General features: G+C 37.7%; 1 protein-coding gene across 2 annotated transcripts in view; it reads right to left on the reverse strand.

Moving 5' to 3' along the window:
- Nucleotides 1–16397, reverse strand: part of PCCA (propionyl-CoA carboxylase alpha subunit) — a 273195-nt gene that overhangs the window by 102359 nt on the left and 154439 nt on the right. The window lies entirely within an intron of this gene.

Consider the following 16397-nt stretch of genomic DNA (forward strand, 5'->3'; position numbering starts at 1 on the left):
ACAGTGCATTATGTTCCTTTTACCCCCAACTGCCATGACAGAAAATGAGAGATACTTTATAATAATGCAGCAATTACAACTCCTGCTTTGCAAATTTTCAGTGAGGAAAGCAGAAAACTACTAAAAATTTTAGCTTGACACACACTCACTGTGCTCATGAAAAAGAGACACTAGTTAAACTATTATCTATTCTAGTCAAAAACAAATAACGAAAGAAAACAGACATTCACAAAGGCAAGGCAAGTAATAACTCTGCCCCAGTTTGTCCATTTTGATTGTCATCAACCAATCGCATAGAAGGAACTCAATAAAACTACAATTTTCTGCAGTTTGTGGCAAATAAACTCCTCTCTCCTGATTACTGTTGATGATGTAATGAGCTATGATAAATGTCACCAGCTCCTAAAGGGTCAGGAAATTGCATATGGATTTCTTTTTTTTTTTTTTTTTTTTCCTAACTTGCAATTCGAAATGTGAGTTCTAATGCTGGGGAAAACTTAATACATTTTTTACTTCTGATATTTTTGCTGCATAATACTTCAGGTAAAGGCTGAGAAATCCCAAACTATCACAACAAACTCTCCAGTTATGAAAGATTATAAGCATTTGAAGACCACATTATGTGGCACTCTGTAAAGCTGCTTTTCAATCGTGCAATTACCTATTCAGCAGTTAAATAAAAGTGAAATATTGACTTAAAACAATGTTAATGGTCAAAGAATCATTAAGAAATCCTTCATCATAACTTTCACAGCAGGTGGCCTGTAAAATGATCAAGAATAATGTGCTGGATTCTGTAGCCACCAAGGTCAGTTTCTGCATACAAATCTTTGCAGGAGGAGAAAAAAAGACCTTCAGAAAGTGGGCCATTCATCTGAACCAAGTTCAGAGAATTTCCAGCACTGTGAAAAGATATGTTATGCAAGCACATAGATGTATTCAGTGGGGGTAGACTGAACCAGCTACATGGAGACTACAAAGGAGCCCTCCCATGGCTCATGAATAAGTCGAGGAAATGATCAGAAAAAAATGGAGAGATGTTTAGACAGATGGCCCACTTAAAATGCCTGGGACAGGGCATAAGCAATTTTAATGAAACTTTAGATCTACCATATAAATTGTTTCTTATTTTCTCCATACTCCCCCCCAAAAAACTCGAGAAAGGCAAATAGAAATCTAACAACTCGAAAAGGAGTCTATCTTGTGATATAAAACAAGAAAAAAAGGAAGTAAATCATATATTTTTGAGTGTTATTGGTTTAATAAGTTCTCATACAAAGAAATATCCTTCACAGAACCTTCAACTACCAGATGAATATAAAAGCAGGGAATGGATAGATTAAAAGAATTCTAAACAGAAGTGTACTGCCAAACAAAACAAAAATCTAAGCTTTACTATCTGAGTACTTTCAACACTTTCCAACATAAAAGTTCATCGCTGCACAGAGAAGATAAAAGCAGCACTTTCACAGGATTATTTTAAGAACTAAAAATTATGTGGAAGGAACCTAAGAATCTGGGAATATTTTATTCAGCAATTTGAAATATTTTCTATATATATATCCGCACACATTTCTGCATATGTTCAGATGGATTCATCTATGCATAAAAATGGGTTTCCCTTCTTTCTGCTTTATGTATGCATTATGTATACATAGACTCCTTTCACCAAGAGTATGAAAATATACCATCATTAGAGTAAATTATAGTTCTGCATATGTCATACAAAATAATAACCTCTACTAGCCAGTGTGCCAGCTATCAGACAAAGGCTGAATTATCCAATAGTTATGTCAAAACGGTTATGTCAGAATGGTTTTATACTGCATTTTCTTGTACATTAAGTTTAGATCAATAACAAAAATGTAAATTTATAGACGTGCTATATCTGAACAGAGACCACTGGAAAAAATGAAATTATGTGGGAGGTAAACTATAAAATAGGAAGCGTTGCTTTAAAAGAACGTTATGGAGTGAAATGTACTTTCATTCAAAGCAATCTGGATGTTTCCTTTTCCTTTAACAGAAGCCTTCTGCAGGGCTGATACAAAGATCTGCAATCCAACGTTCATGGAAAGCCTTCAGTGCCTTCATCAGCAAATCCCAGACCAAGGCAAAGTAACAAAATAGTTAAATCTACATTCTGTAACTCCAGGCTTAATGTAGCTACCAGGATCTAAGTGTGTGGCTCAAGCACTTTCGTCAGCCAACCCTGCAGACAACCTGAGCTCACCCTGGCTCACCTTCTTTCTTCCTGAATGTCTCTAAGCTATTGGGTCCTGCTTGCCTACTCCACATCTAGCTTCTTGATAGCCAAGCAGGTGTCCAGGAACTAGAGGATCCTCTGCCAAAGCTGACTCCACAGCCTTAAGGAGAAGATGTGCTCCAGGCACACAGGCTAATAGCAACAATTCCAAGCCTCTTGAAAAATCTTTTATTGCTCTTAGTTTTAAATCTATCAGCAAAAGGAAGTAGGATTTGTGCTATTGCCAGCTTTGCTGTAACAAATTCATGCTTGCAGTGAATGCACCCAGAGAATGAAAGATCTCTGCTATCAGTCTCCTTCAGTCTATGAGGATTCAAATCTACCTCTCATCTCCCACAAGAACGAAGCCAGTGTCCAAGCAACACTGGAGGAAATCATCACCTTGCCCTGCTCTTGCTTGGAAGGAATGAGAGAGTCATCATTTAGGTTGGAAAAGACCTTCTAGATCAAATGCAGCCATCAACCTGACCTACCGAGTCCCACAATTAAACCATGTTCCTTACTGCCACATCCACGCGTCTCTTAAATACCTCCAGGAAAGCATGAGAGGGACATTTTCCTTCCAAAAGGAAGTAACACAAGCAGTACGGGTGCTAAGAAAAAGGTGGATGGCTTGGCTCAAAGTCATCGAGGTATTACTTGAATCATGTGTTCACAAGAACAGAGAAAAGACATCTGTTTTACATGCAATTTACAAATCTGAGCTTCTGATTTGCTTTTCTTTTCTATCTTTCCTAAATCAGCAAAACTATTTACCAAGACCTACTTGGAAGCAGGTGTTTTTAATCAGATCAGTCAACAATATTGACTTCTGCTGAAAACTGTTACAGAGAAAAAGAAAAATCTAATAATCTCCTTGTCATTATGAAAAAGTCTGGGACAATTTCTCTTTCATTAAAGTACGTAATTTCACAAGCGTGTTTCTAACAATTACTGCTGCACCCTCTTCATAAGAGTTCAGACAAAACTTGATATTTAGATTCAGGCCCACTGAAAGAGTTATGATAAGAAGTGCTTAGCCCCTGCCAGCTCCTCTCAGTTGAAAGCAATGAGAATATCACACAGTGCAGCACTTTTGAAAAACCATTCTGCCAGTTGGGAGTACAAAATATTTATTTTAGAATCAAATTTAAAACTTCTGTTTTGAAAAAAATCTTGGCCTGACATTTCACTGCTGTCTCTACCATGTTAAAAAATATCTTCTCCAAGTATAAGTAATTTACAAAGTTAATCCCAAAGAGCACATTAATTCATCTTTCCTATCTAGAGATGCGCCACTGCAGCCAGTAACATCTGGCAGAAATGCAGCATTTCTTTAAAGAATAAACGGTGTAAGACCAAACGCAGTGGAACCTTCTCAATTTACTACATTAAGAAGGTTATGAGTGAGAGATTACTACTACAGTTAAGGGAAAAGAAAGACATCAGAATAAGGCCATATCTGAAGAAACCTGGCAACAACATTGAGCTTAAGAACATCAGCCTTCCAAAAGGCCCACAGTCTGCTAAAACCAGATTATATTGCCAGAAGTGTGGAATAGTTTTCTCTCTGTCACTTTTTGTAGCACCTGCAATTTAATTTCCCCGGAGGTCATTATTTAAAAGAGAATGCTACTACATTTTTGTGCATCTTGGAAAACATAACACTTGCGGCAGGCTTCAACAGGGTTTCCAAGTATCGTTAAAGCTCACACACCACAGAGGTGAACACCTCTTGCAAACTTGGTTGCAACACAAACAAAAGAGTTCATTTAATAGCTTAACCATTTCATGCCACAGATCACTTCTATAATACCACTGGTCATATTTGCTCTGTTGTGATTTCTTCTCTAAGAGAATTAATTCAGGAAATATGTGGAGATACACATTGAAGACGGTACAAGATTCCAGAAAAGAGTGGTCAGATTTTCCCTTACTGGCTATCCTATATGCCATAATGTAAGAACCAGAAGCTGACTAAGAACTGTGATCAATTTGCAACAATTTTTCCAGACTTCGGTTATCTTTTCAAAAAGATGCACCTTTAGTGCATACACAAGAACTTGTGCGGGATGACAGGCAAACATGAACGATGGATCTATCAATTCACAGATACATCTGATCAGAATATTTGGCTAGAGGTACTCATGCCTATTTCTGGCAGGCAATGAGACAGCCACACCCCCTGTTGGCACAAAAAAAACCATGACGTGATTCATAGATTCTAAAGCTTTGTTCTCTATTTCTTCTGCACTCGATTTCGATCGAATGAAATTAATGCCACTAATTATGTTAGGTTAGAAAGAAAAAACAGAATATGAAAAAACCCTAAGAGTTCATTAAAAATTAAATTATATTACGTAGATAACATAAAACACACATCTTCAGTACGTATTAATTCTTAACATCTAGACAATTACAGCATATTACAGAGCTCCAATGACTTACATTACCATCAATACATAATCTACTGCACATTTAGTTTACCTCTTCAGTTCACACCACTGGTAGGTTGAACTACCTTTACGTGACAGTCATCTGTATTTATTACACTACTTAGACACCATGAATCTGAGCCACAAAAACCCAGCCTCTAATTATTTAAAATTATATGCATTCAAAAGATAAATCTCTATTGTACTCTATATATTATCATCCTTCACCTGCTATTGCTCACATTATGGCCTCACAAGTAACAAGAAGAAAGCCAACAAGAAAAATGATGTATAGATTTCCTACGCAGCTAAAACTATATGCAACAGATATGAATGAAAGAATTTTAGAAGAAATGATTAGTTAAATTAGGGTTATTGTTTGTGTAGGACAAAAATAAGATACAGGAAAAAATAATGAAGTATTTGTAACAGCAACGTCTTACGCTCAGTATTATTAAATGAAACTTTTGCCCACTAAATGCTCCACTGATTACGGTCAAAGCAGAGAAGTCAGCCCATGCAGGTGGGAAGGACCCAAAGAGTGGCAGTAACAGAACTGCACATGACTGGCACAAAGTGGGTTTTGTACTTCAATCCCCCTCTGCTTGTTCTGGGGGAATCATGGCCATAGAATATAAAACAAGGCCAAAGGCCAAATATCCATCTAGTTAAGTATTCACTGATCTTCAAGTTACTGTGATTTGTCCAAGGATTTGTGGCACTGGGCTGTGGAGGAAATGAAGGATTTAGAAAAGAAGTGTTGCCACTACTTCAAGGCAATGAACATAGAAAAACTGTTGGTTTACGGCATCTCCCTCTCGAAAAAAAGAAAGGGCTGGGTGCATCCAGATGCAGATCTGGCTTTGAATTTCTGTGTCTGGTAGAAGAATGTACAACAGGGCCTGTAAAAAATCACTACTGTTTGATCACGGTCCATCACACCACCACCCATGGCAGACTGAGGAGCCTCAGAAACATGCACCACAACACTGGGCTGAAACAAAACGTCAAAGCCTAGGAAAGATACAATTTAACAACTATCCCAGATATATTTTTTTTTTTAATTTGAGATTCAATGGACAATTAGTTTGTATTATTGCAATACAAGTGGTGCAAGGCTGATTTTACTAAGCACCAGAGACAGACAGGATAAAGGCTTGTCATCTCCTTTCTAAGTCCATAGGTAAACATCCCTGGTTTCAAAAGAACCACGTTCTGCGCTGCTCTTTCCTGCCCCGTCTTTCTCACACTACAGGCTTTGAAGATGCATGTTAAAGGGAAGCCACAGCCAAAACAAACTCCAAGCACCACATCTAATTACACAAAAGTAAACCACTAAAGACTGGTCTGTGAAATATATTAAAGAATCACCCACAATCACAAAAGGAAAAGTCATTTGGGCAGTCTCAACACAGATCCTGAGAGAAACATCCAGGCATCTGAATACTTAATGAGAGTCAAAAGATATCAGGATGCATTTCATTTAAGGCATCATCTAAGTATGCCATCTGAAATATTCTGACATGCCCAAGTAGCTTTACTTATAAGTGAGTCACCACAACATCAGGTTATGAAGAGAGCAAAAAGGGTTACCTCAAATGCAGGCAGCAGATCAGCAGAAGATTTTGAGTTGTCTCAGGCAAAACCAGCAAATAACAGCACAATTAGCAATATTACCTCTCAAATAATTCTCCCATTACAATTAGACAAACCTACATTGTCACGTAGCAACAAATGGACCCGTGGTCCTCCTCAGAAAAATGTATATAAAGAAGTGAGAGAAAAAAAAAGTCATTATCTCTTGAAAATACATGTATCAGGAAATCTCTTATCAAGAATGTGAAAAAAGGGGTCTCAAGATTTCTGAGGGAAAGGTGGGACTCGTTTTCCTCCTGAAAATATTTCTTCATCATTATCACTTACACGCACATGCACTAAAAGTAAGCAAAAGTGACTTGACTCTCTAAAAGTTGAAAAGAAAGAAGCCTCAGCTCAATCTTATATGCTGGCACTTTTAATTTTATCCTTAAACAAGCCAGAATCAAGCATAACTGCACTGAAGGTCAGCTTCTACACTGGCGTATCAAATTTCAAGCCAACAGCTCTTTTATTTAGAATATGTTAGATAAAAAGGTAATATGCTCTCTGTAAGAGCTCCCTTGAGGTTAGAAGCACCAATAAATTAACTGTTACCATATGTTTGGCTCCTTTTGGCAAAATTCAGCAGCAAAACACTGCCAAACCACTTTTGGCAGGTAATGACATTTGGTAGCTTATAGTACAACCTGGGAAAAAAAGGAAACTGGACAGAAAAGTTAGAAATTTATAGAAGGAACTGCATTGTACAGTTAGCTGCATGCTGTTGAAATAAAGATTCTAATGAAGTCAACTTTATGGATCTGATCTCTAACAAGCAGCTGTCTCCTCGAAAAAGAGCTGTAACAAATGCAAACTCAGGTAGTCTAGCTAATACAGTACTGCAAACATTTTGGTTTATAAAAAAAAAAGTATGAGTATGTAGGAATTATTTTGCAAAGAAGCTTTGTAAAATTAGTGTTTCAAAGTATTAAAATGAGTATTATTAATATTTTCATTATAACAGGCTTATTTCAATATAAATGAGCAGAGTTTGGTCTTATTTACAATACCACGTGTTCTTACATTTCACTTATTTTAAACTAAAAGCAAGTTTTTCCCATCTTTTCTGCCTACATGATTGAGAATAGGACATGACAGATAAAAACCCTTTAGTACTACATCTCTAGTTATAATTAAAAGCGTAAGATATAAAATTCCGGGCATTTTAAGAATATCTATTACAGATTTGTTTTAATCTCCAACCAAATAGGTGGAGGAGAACTTAGCTCGTCCTATTTTTCTACCAAGACAAGCTGAACTTCCTCTGTAAGGTCACAGATGACATCAATGCTTTTTCAGGTACGAAAAAGTCTATTCCATTTTATTTTTCTAATCCTCTACAGTAAAGTACTCCAAATGCATTATTATTATTCTCATTTCCAAAAAAAATGGATATAGTCTGTTGCTCATGCCAGAAACATGACTCTTGTATTTCAAATGCATCGTCCCAATAAATTCTAATTTTTATGCAATAGAGCACTTGCTATTCAGTTTGCAGTCCTACACATGGTATCTGGTAAGCAGTTTTAAGCAGGCTGACAGATATAGGCCAGGTACTTCACTTCTTAAAGTCATGTTATTGCATGGTTAATCCTATATTTGCATTAATTTGATTACAAGCACTTACAGGTAAGAGTAATCCTAAAGCATAGGAGTAAAGATCATACTATAAGCTTCTGAAAGGTTTTTACAGAAGAAAAAATATTTTGGCCATTCTACAGATGCTTGCCTCGTTCATCTATATGAGATTTTACTCATAATCTCCTCATTACTGTATTCACCTTCTGCTGTTTTAATTTTTTTTAATTTTAAATAAGGCAATTTCTGCAAAGACTTAACACTGAAATCAGAGACTTCATTACCCTGCAAAATATATCCACAGTTCAAAGTATTTAAGAGGGTTAAACAAAATGCAAACATTTAATGCAACATTAAGCATGTGAAATAAAAACTTGATTGCCTAAAGAAAGCATGCTATGCTGTTACCCTGGTGACAGGTTAAAAAAGGATTGTGAGCTGAATGGCTGTATGATATGAAATTAAAATGTTTCACATTGAACAATCCAAAATGAATTGGGAAAGGTTAGAGCAGAGGAGAGAGAAATCAATTCTCCAATGGCAATGGTGAATGGAAGTGAAGTCTGAATAGGATTTGTCAGTGGGGTGCAACAGCTGCCAAATATCCTGCAGCCAAAGAATTACAATAATACTGATGAAGTGTGCAAGAGCTTTTGGAATCATTGCAGGGAACAGAGAAATACTCCTACAATAATGAGGCCATTCTGCATCCCATCCCACTTTTGCAGCTGAATCAAAGGAAAAAGAAACGGTTGAAAATTGTAATACTCAATAACAAAGGTATAAATGAATTATCTATCCCTTCAATCAATATCTTATATTTAACTATAGCTTTTGTGAATCATGAATGAAGCAAGCATGCTAAAGAATAGACAAATCAAGACACATACATGTAAAAGTATGCAGACAATATTGAATAAGAGACTTTTTATTCCCATATTATTTTGTTGATAACGTTTCTACTGCAATAGTACCCAGAATAAGCTATGCACTGCACTAACAAACAGCAGGACACGGCCAACACTCCAAGGAACTTAACAAGGTACGGTCCTGATGTTTGGGCTTATCCTTTTTATGTTAATAATCCCACGAAAGAAACATAAATAGAGCTTCCAGTATGAATGTAGCTATACATGCATTTACCGAGCTTAACATGCATTTCCTAAGCTTAGAGTCCCCCAAAGTGAAGAAAATGTTAGCCCTCAGTTAAAAACCTCCAACATGATTTCACTTCTGCCTTTGGCAATTCCAAATAAAACATACAGATGGAGAGAAAAAACAGTGCTGAAAATAGATGTAAAATGACCAGGGAACATGCGGTGATTAGCATGCAACTTAGTTCTACAGCTCCGTGTGTACGCTTTTTACACACAGACAAACATTGAGGAACGAGTTTAGGAGATGTAAGCCTGCATGAAAGGAAAGAATTGTCGAGCTTATAAAAGGGATCAAAGTAAAGGAAAGAGAGAGAGGTCTTCTGGCAAAGAGGGGATCTTGGAAAGAAGAAGTCATGAGCAAAGCATGGATGAGAAAAGGGCCAGATTCACAATTAAAAAGGACCAGAAATACAGCAGTGCAACTGAAAACACTCACATGCATAGGCCACGTACATTCAAGTTTCAGCATTACATGAATGGTAGCCATAGAAGCCATGACACCCCTCCAGCAGCTGCTGTTTTCCCAGCAGACATGATGAAAATAAAAGACAATAAACACGGGGACTTAGCCAAGTCCGTTTATTTTGGTGAGCAGCCTTCCCACCAGCAGCCACCTCAGCAAGCTGTGAACCTGCTGCTCTAGGGTCTTCCCAAAAGATGTTCAGTGAGGTCCGAGCTTCATAACGATTACCTTCATAATGAGTTCATAATGATTATCCAATCTTAAGATCAAGCAAGCATGAATTACTGAGTGCCCAGAACACCTCTTCCCCTACAACTGCAATACGGATAATACAGTATGAAAAGCTCCCAGAACAGACTGTTCTGTTTCTGGAATATATATGGTCATGAATCACACAGGACGATGGCTCTGCTTTCAAACTAGTATATAAATACCTTATGTTACCTACACTATCATCTCTGATACCATTAAAAAAATCCAAAGAAAAGATGATACCTACTTTCTGTAGAAATGGTCATAAACGCTCTATTCATGCTGAATTCCATTCTAACTTATATATTTTACATAAAAATTCATTTCCATTGCCTAAAAACACCCGTTTCACGTATTTCCATCCACTTGTTTGTCTCTAGCACATGTAATCCTCTTTCTGTAATATTCAAATGAACAATGTAGAAGGGTAAATAATACCAGATTTTAAAGACAGACAGAATTCTATATAGGGCAGCTGGTTTAGCAGTGATTAAGAGAGATTACAAACATAATATATATATTACATTATTATCAAGAGGCCAAAAGAACAACATTAAGTAACACAGAAGAGACAAGAGAAGGATGTCACAACCCGAAGATCCCGTTACAAACAAGGATCACACACACCGAACAGATTCTTAGTACCTTGCTAGCCTACAAAGAATGAAAAAATAATGGTGAAATAATGGTCTGAAGCTGTAGTAGTTACATAAGTATACTGAGAGCTTTCAAAGGCACAGTAGTAAATCATGAAAAGAATGCTTGACTTCTTGACCAGGGGACCAGAAGAATGAGGATAAAATAGTGTTATTTTCATGAGCTAAGGATGACTGCATAACTCCAAAGCAGGGTAATAAAGAAAAGCCACAAGTGGGCTGGGCTTAGTCATCCTTACCAAATGAAAACAAAGCATTTGAGCTTTATATCACACTAGAGGGTATTTGTAGGGTAATGCAAAGTATAAATATTTAGCTGAACTTGCAATAACTGTTTGTGTTATTACTGTGGTTTGAGGGGGGAGGGGAGGGATGACAATTCAGGATTGCTTGTGACTGTACTGCAAGTAAAAAGTCTCTCTTTCCAAGTGGTCAGTTTGGATGACTCCATTAAATTCTCCTGACATCATCTTCCTTCTATTTAAGATTAATGTAATATAACCTTATTTTGTCTGCTCCAGCAGTGCAAGTGAGACAGATAACTCTCCTATCGGGCAGCTGACCATTCTTCCATATGGGGAAACCCCAGGATGGCAAAGAGCTGGCTCCGTCCCAGGCTCCAGCAAGATAATAGGTGTAGTCTATGTGAAAGCAAGTGTAAGAGGTACCAGACCACTGCTCTCTGAACAGCTCACTAGCTGCCCTGGTCATACAATGTCTAGCAGAGCAAATTGGGTATCTGAACTGTCATTGCTATGTGCAGCTGAAAATTTAAGACAATATGCCTGTATCAAATCAAACTAGACACAAACCTCCAGCAGCCCGTTCTTGCAGGTCAGCGGTCATGTTACATCCACTGCACCAAATTTTCAGGATCTTAGAACACAAAAATTCAACTTAGCTATTTCAAGAAGCTCACAGGAGCTAACCAGTTGATGTCTTCCAACAGAAATACAAACCATCATTTCTGGATTAAAACAAAATTTTTATTGCATTTTGCTGCAATTATTCACTTACATTTCTGGCAAAAGTATTATTCTATGCTTGGAAAATATCCATTTTAAGTCTCAAAATACTTTATAAATATTGATAAATAAATATTTACATGACCTTAATAATGTAGTAAAGTAGTAGGGCCATTCTGTCTTGGTAAACCAAGGCCCATTTCAACTGTCCCACAAGAACAGTTAGGAGTTTAACTCAAGCTTTCCCAGTCCCAGTTTCCTATACTAAACAGGAGACCAAGAAAAACCTTTAGGTTTTTTTTTTTTTGCTAGCAATATAAAACATTTTCCAGTGTGTTACCATCTTTTTGCATGTAGTATCAGGTCATATGGGCATGCAGACTCACTGTTTTTTTCCAAGTCATAAATGATGAAAGAGTAAAACCCATAGAAAAATTAGGAAAATACACTTGGCTGCCAACACAAACAACACATAGGAAGTGCTGTAGGCAATTGGGTTTAGAAGTATAAACACCACATTAGCAGACCCATGAGACAGCATGATGTAGCCACACCTGGAGAGTCGCTCTCCTGTTCCTCTCCCATCCCACTAATGAAAACAAGTCTGAAGCCAAAATGGGAAGATTCAACTCTACAATATCATTTTTTTGTCTCAAAGGCTAACTACATCAAACAGACGTAAAAGAAGCTAGATTCACTTCAGCCAAAATATGTTTCCACTTGAAATAAGATCAAGTTCTGTCTAGAAGACCGCGATATTTTATTAGATACTGTAAATTTGTTCAGCAGCTGTGGGTGGCACCAGCTTCACAATATACTGGACTATGGAACAAATAAGGAAAGTCCTAGGTAAAATAACTGAAAGCGGAACAATGAAACACTCATTAATCATTCATAACTGTTTCCTGGAGGAAATATGCGCCCCTACTATCTAGATATCACAGTGAAATATTCGCATTAGTAGTATCTGGCTCATAAAATACCAAGCATTTTCATTAGCTAATTATCTTCCAAAAGCAAAACAAAACCAAATGCTCACCAATCCACTTCCCAAGAAAACTGGCTAAATAGCAACCAGTTAAAATTAAAAAAAAAAAAAAAAAAAAAAAAAAAACCCACAGAAAATGTTCTAAATATCATATCGGATAACAAAAGTAAATGCCTGACATTTCTGTAACTACAAGCACACATGGGTCTCCAGCATCTGTTCTAAGATAGCGGTTGGCCAACAAATGCTACAGGACCACTGGTAAGGCCAGGGGCACAATGTAACACAGACAGTGGGAATCCACCTGTGGGTGCTCCACCCAAACTGTCATGCCATTCACTCTGATACAAGAACAGCGAGCTGCTGTTTGCCTTGAGGCCTGCATTAACCTCAAAGCCACACTATGTACTCCAACAAAGAATCCTATTACAGGGGTCACATCTAATTGAAACCAGCAGGAGAAAGTTGGGCCTTGGATCTTAATGAGGCAAAAGCTCACCAATCCTCAGAGTGCATTCTAGCAAGAACCTTACAGCTGATGATTTAAGTCACTCAAGGGGTTGCAAAATACACATCGTCCAGCCATATCCCTGCAAATACCACTAACTGTGCAGGAGAACCCCCACCATGAGGCAGCTGCTCTTCTGATCATGGAACAAATAAGGCCCACCTCCAGATCCCTGGTACGAAACACCCTCCACTCCTCTCTCCCCCCTTTCTATACAATCTCACTCTTTCAGCTCTTCCAGAATAATTCCACAACATCAGCCCTTAACCTGGTTCTGTCAGAACGATCTGAAGTAAACGATGATTAAATGGTTTCTAGGCTAATATGGGTCATTTTGGCAGAATCAGCACAGACAGCAATTACACACAAAATCATGCCTGCATACCTGGGGCAGGAGGATGGAAGAGGCAGAGACCAAGCAGAGTAGCAGGCTGGGACAATGATTCCTTAAACTGGCTCAGCTCCATTTCATCTGACCACAGACTCAGTGACCCTGCTAGTAAAAGGTGGAACTTCTGTGAAGACTGCCAAGCGTGGTTCTTTCTATCTATCTGACTAGAATAACAATCCTAAGCTTGGGCTGAATAAATCAAGGTGGGGAAAGGGACCCAAAAATACCCTCACAGGTATGAAAAGAATGCATACCATACATATGGCTCCCAAAAAGGGAAAAAAGAAAAAAAAAAACAACAAAAACCCCACAAAACTAGAAGTTAATCATATAGCTCAAGTTCAGCAGTAAACTGTCCATCTGGCAGCTTTTCCAGATTTAGAAGAAATAGCACGTGATTTCAAAATAGTACTTTTCACTGTAATTCTTCACATAAAAATTCCTCATGATTGTTTTCAATGCATGCGAAAGTAAATATTGTCAACATAAGTAGTGCCAGAGCGGTGAAACTTTGAAGATGATCATCAATGTGTTGGTTGTCATGGTTTTCCAAACTGTTAGAATGTTATGGACCAATTTGGGGATGTGCAGTCTGTCTAATGCACTTCTATCCTCCAACATGGATTTAAAACACACAGACTCCAAACATCTAATTCTGCCACAGTGAACTGTATCCAAGATTACAACTGGCCTTTCTGATTCATTGTCAGTAAGATAGGTTCCTACTCTGCGTTTTTTATTTACTAAAATTTTTCAGATTGCAGACACACCAACAAAGATGTGCCTTCTGTGGTCACAGTCCTGTTCCCTAAAATGTACCCATGGCGTGGCACACCTTCAGACACAAGTCAGATGCAGCTTGGGTAAGCTGAGGACGTGTCATAAGGGATTGATCCTTGACCAAGCTGCAGTACCTTGAATGCTCCACAGTCCTCAGTCCCCTCTATAGGGACTCCACTAGCTGCTCTGATTAGTGGAGAGTACTGGCCAAGCCCCTGAACAATCCCTTGACCTCACACTGGTTTTGCTTCTTTGATGGAGCTGCAGGATTTGTGGGGAAAGAGGACTATTACCAAGTTTGTTTTTCTTCAGAAGTTACTTACAAGTAAGTCTTTTCACATTACCTTGTCCTTATTTGACCTCATATTGGCAGCTTTACTGTCGTTGAAACAAGTAGACCTCATAATATATGTGGATTGAAATAATTACCTATTCACTAAGGAACACAGACAGCCACCACTCCAAAAAAATTTAAGGCTCAGCTTCTGAAGGACTCATTCCAGATCTGCATATGCCACAACAGACAGAAAATGGTCACGCTGAGAGAGCTGAGCTAACTACCTGTCATGGCAAGAGAAAGTGATACTCCACGTACCAAAAAAGATTTGTTAGCTCCACCACATAAGATCTGAAAACAAAAAACTTAATCTTTAGTCTTGCCAAGCAAAAATGTCATGTGGTCAGACTCTACTCTGCCCAAGCTGCAGGAAAATATACGAGGGAGCTGTGTTAGAAGGACTCAAAAAATACTTCTTCAAAGCATGTGAGTATTTGTTTTCCTGACATGGCTATGCCTGACTGCTCAATGCAGTATTTCATTTGCACATTTGATATTTTGGTTTAAGCAGCTGTATATGTCTTTTCTATTAAGATACACAAACACCTAGTACTGAAAGAAAATTTTTGCATTAGAAACAAAGCATTAAAAGATTCTTCAAAAATTAACTGCTTTTCTCTTCTTGTTAGCAAGTAAGAACATTTTACACTCAGATGAAAAAAAATCAGATCAGGGAATGCAACAGCAGTTTGAGAATCGCTATTTAAGTCAATCATTCCCATCTCTTTTCTAAGTATGAAGGAATCCGTTACTTCTCAACAGCAGTATCAGACTACTTAACTTCCTGTGCTACCCAGTAAAAACTACAGTTAAAGCTCCTCCTCATTTTCCCTCATTCATCTGTTAGCTGAGAACAGTGGCCTTAGAGTGTCTGTTCTTCTCCTTATGCCATTTGCTATGAAGAATGTAACTCGTGGAAGGAAATAAAAAAAAAAAAACACTTAACTTTCCCCTATAGGTGAGTAAGGCAAACAATGAACTAGCCCTACATATGCTATATATTATGAAGCTGTTATGCTTGCTCTAAGTGTCTCTTCTTTTCTTCCTTTTTTTTTTTTTTTTTAACACATATGGTACTATTTATCTATGTGGGTACAAATGAAAATAAAGACTTCTTGAAACCACATCTGATTTATTCCTGACCACTGTAAAATCAGTAATAGAATACACTGTCAAACCACTGGCATGGAATGTGAATAATCTCTACGCCGCATTCTGACTTCTGTCTCTCTCACACAGACATGCAGATACATTAAAGAATTTAACTTCTGAGACAGACTCAAGATGAAATTTAGTTTTTCTGTATGTAACAGTTGGAAACACCAACTACCAAAACAGATTCACAAATTATATAGAAGGTCTCAAGGCACTGACAAAGGCTTCAGCTCACAATGGTGCGCAAGAGGACAACAAAAGCCAAAAGCATCACAGAGGAAAAAAGCACACTGTTCCAAAGAAACAAAGTAGTGATTACTATTTTGACAGACCCTACTGCAATGTCTCACCAATTAACAGCACTCCGTAGGTTACCAGCAGTTGTTATCCAAAAGAACGAGGAAGCAGGGCAATAACAGCACCAAAAACCACACTTAAAGTAAGGGTGCTGATTATTTCAGCGTTTACGAGTCAGAATGTGTTTTCAGAATTAGACCCTAAACTACTAAGGTTCTTCATCAAGGTAGCAAATTACTCATGAATCCACAATATTTTAAAGCTCTGTAGCTGAATACTCACATTATCCCAAAGTGCTTAGATCACTTCAAATGGACACATGGGAAATTTGTGATGCTCATTTTGTGGTTAGTTACTAATGTAGCAACATTTTGCATTAATGAAACTCCTGATGTGCATTAATTACTGCACTGGCTTGTAACACATTTTTGTGCCTATTAGCGTGCTAATACGTAGAATAGAAATAATCATGTATGACTTGGGTGAGTAGGGAAATGTAAGCCACAGCTCATTTGAATTTAGGAAAAACAGACTATATTAAGAAACCAGACA

The sequence above is a fragment of the Numida meleagris genome, chromosome 1 (genome assembly GCF_002078875.1).
Source record: "Numida meleagris isolate 19003 breed g44 Domestic line chromosome 1, NumMel1.0, whole genome shotgun sequence".
Classification (NCBI taxonomy): Eukaryota; Metazoa; Chordata; class Aves; order Galliformes; family Numididae; genus Numida; species Numida meleagris.